This window comes from Meles meles, chromosome 4 (genome assembly GCF_922984935.1).
Source record: "Meles meles chromosome 4, mMelMel3.1 paternal haplotype, whole genome shotgun sequence".
Taxonomy (NCBI): Eukaryota; Metazoa; Chordata; class Mammalia; order Carnivora; family Mustelidae; genus Meles; species Meles meles.
In genome coordinates this window covers 123,319,189-123,322,346 of record NC_060069.1, presented here as the reverse complement: position 1 = coordinate 123,322,346, position 3,158 = coordinate 123,319,189, and positions in this window count along the sequence as shown.

Sequence of the window (3,158 nt, the reverse complement as noted above, 5' to 3'; positions counted from 1 at the left end):
TTCTCTTAAAAATGTTATTTGTTTGAGAGAGACAGAGATAGCAACAGAGATAGCCCCTGAGCACAAAAGTGGGGAGGGGCACGGCTCAGACTCAATCCCCAGCCCCTGGGATCGAGCTTAGCCTGCTGAGCCACCCAGGTGCCCCTTGTTACCTGATCTTTAACCGCAAAAGTTTGCCTGTCTCTGTGTAAAGAGCAACTTTACAGGTAGGACTGGCGATGCCCACAAAAGCTTAGTGGTGGGAGCACAGGATGATGAAGTAGAAGTAGTAGAAAAGTCAGTAGAAGTGGGTGAGGGCCAGTTTGAGAGATTTTACGTCAGAGACTGAGATGCCACAGCCATTTTCTGAGCCAGGGAATGATCGTCATGTTGCTCTTTAGATAAAGATTAATTTGGCAGCCATATGTAAAATAGATTAGAATGCAGTATTAATAACTCAGGGAGAGAAGCAAGTTAGAAGATTATAGCAATGGTAAATACACAAGGCAGCATGTATCTGTTGCTCGGCAGTGGCTTAGGAATGAAAAGAATGGAACAAAAACATTAGCTCTAACATTTATTAATAATACCAATATGACTTTAAAAGATCTTTTAATCTGAACTTTATTCCAGGGTTGGTAAACATGATTTGGTTCAAAAATGTTATACAAAACCATATGCATAGTAAGATGCTACTCCAGGACCACCTGGGTGGCCCGTCAGTGAAGCATCTGACTCTTGGTTTCGGCTCGGGTCGTGATCTCAGGGTCGTGAGATTGAGCCTCAAGTCACACTTGACTCCACACTCAGTGGGAATCTGCTTGAGACTCTCTCTCCCTCTCCATGGGCCCCTCCTGCTCATGCTTGCCCTCTCTGTCTCTCTCAAGTAAATAAATAGATCAAAAAAAGAAAAAAAAGATGATACTCCAAACATGAAATTAATCAACCAATTGCAAAATCCCCTCTCGAATGCAATATTGTTAACTTACACATCTATTAAATCATTTTATTCACTAAAAATTTAATCTGTGCCTACTTTTTTCTAAGTGCTATTCTTGGTGAGTGAAGGAGCAGTGAACAAAAGAGACAAAAAAGTTTCAGTCCTCAGACAGCTTATATTCTAGTAGGAAAGGTAAAGAAAGAAACATGCAAAATAGGAGCGCCTGGGTGGCTCAGTCAGTTAAGCCTCTACCTTTGGCTCAGGTCATGATCCCAGGACCCTGGGATCCAGTCCCGCGTCAGGCTCTCTGCTCAGCAGGGAGCCTGCTTCCACCCCTCTCTCTCGGCCTACCTCTCTGCATGCTTGTGATCTCTGTCAAATAAATAAATAAAATCTTTAAAAAAAATAAAAATGAGTTTTTTTTTTCTAGAATGGTGAGGAAAACTTCCCTAAGAAGGCACATTTAAGCAGAGTAGGAAGCGGTGCAGGAGTGACCCATGGGCTCTCCGGGTAGAGAGAACACCAAGTATAAAAGTCTGGAGTGGGAATGTGATTAACAGGTTTGAGGAACCTCAGGGAGACCAACAGAGCCGGAATGAATCAGTGAGCAAGAGGCAGAACAGTGAAATACTAGAAGTAGCAAGAGGGCATGAAGCCAGGGCCTTCTAGTTCATTACAGGAACCGTGGTTCATCCCCTCATTACAACAGAAAGCCACTGGAGGATTCTGAACAGAGAGTATGATCGGAGTTTTTGAAAGGATCCTGGCCATGAGAATGAGCGAGGACACAGGGTGGGTGGAGGCAGTGAGACCACTTGGGAAGCTCTTTGCAGGAAACCAGGTGAGAGAAGATGGTAATTTAGACCAGGGGCGGCAGCACTAGGGCTTGTCAGAACCAGTCAGACTCAAGATCTTGTGGGAAGAGAGAGCTGGCAGAATTTCCTGACGACAAGACAAAGAAAAGAGAGAAGGGTGGCTCCAGAGTTTCTGGCCTGAGCACCTGGAAGGATGTAGCTGTGATGAGTTAAGATGCAAGAAATCACAGGAGGAGCACAGCTGGGGCAGGAGTGATGTGGACAAAGACTAGGAGTTTGTGTTTGGATGTGCTAATTTGAGCTGTTTATTATAGATCTAATGGAGGTGTCAAGTTTGCAGCTAACGATGACATAATGAGATACCCCCTGAGTTTCTCAAGTAGCATCTGAAAGCTGTCAAGAAGGCGTAAGGTCTGTGTTTGGGGAACGGACTCCAATTAAAGGTATGCATTTGGAAATCATTAGCACGAGGATGTTATCTAGTACCATGATAATGGCTGAGACCATCAAGGGATGAATGTAGGTATTGAGGAAGTGTGAAGCTGACTTCTGGGTCCCTCCAATGTTGACAGGTCAGGGAAATGAAGAGTCAGTAAGAGAAATAGAGAAACAGTGGCCAGTTAAATGGAAAACCAAAGGTGGGTGGTTTTCTAAAAGCCCATTGAAGAACTGTTTCAAGGAGGAAGGAGTGAGTGAACGTTTAAACAGTAGGTCATCGACTGGGGCCAGTGTAGTGTAGTGTGCTGACGGTAGGAGCCGGGATTGTATGAGTTCAACAGAGGACTCAAGATATTGGAGTAATGAACACTCTTTTACAAGAATTACGATCTAGAGGCACCTGGGTGGCTCAGTGGGTTAAAGCCTCTGCCTTTGGCAGCTTGGGTCATGATCCCAGGACCCTGGCTTTAGGCTCTCTGCTCATCAGGGAGCCTGCTTCTCTCCCCTTCCCCCCCCTCCCCCCCCCACCCCACCTGCTTGTGATCTCTGTCAAATAAATAAATACACTCTTAAAAAAAAAGAATTATGATCTAAAAGGGACCACAGACATGAGGTAGTGGTTTGAGAGTGATGTGGGGTCATGGGAGGGTTTTTGAAGATGAGAGAAAATTTCTATTCTTATGATAATGATCCAGGAGTGATCAGGATTTTGGGGTGACGATGTCCCAGAACAGCCAAGTGGGGATGGGATGTAGAGCACAGGAGTGGGATTGGTCTTCGAGAGGAGCCCAGACAGTTCATTCACAGAAATGGAGGAGCACAAGAAGGAATATAGTGAAGGCCACGAGAGAATAAGCCTGCCCGGTCACTGGCTTCGTGACCAAGGACCGAGCTCTTTGATCTCTCTCTGCCTTGGGTCTCTCATTTGTGAAATGAGGGCACCAATGGTCCCTGGCTTACAGGGTTGTCATGGAGATTACGTGAAT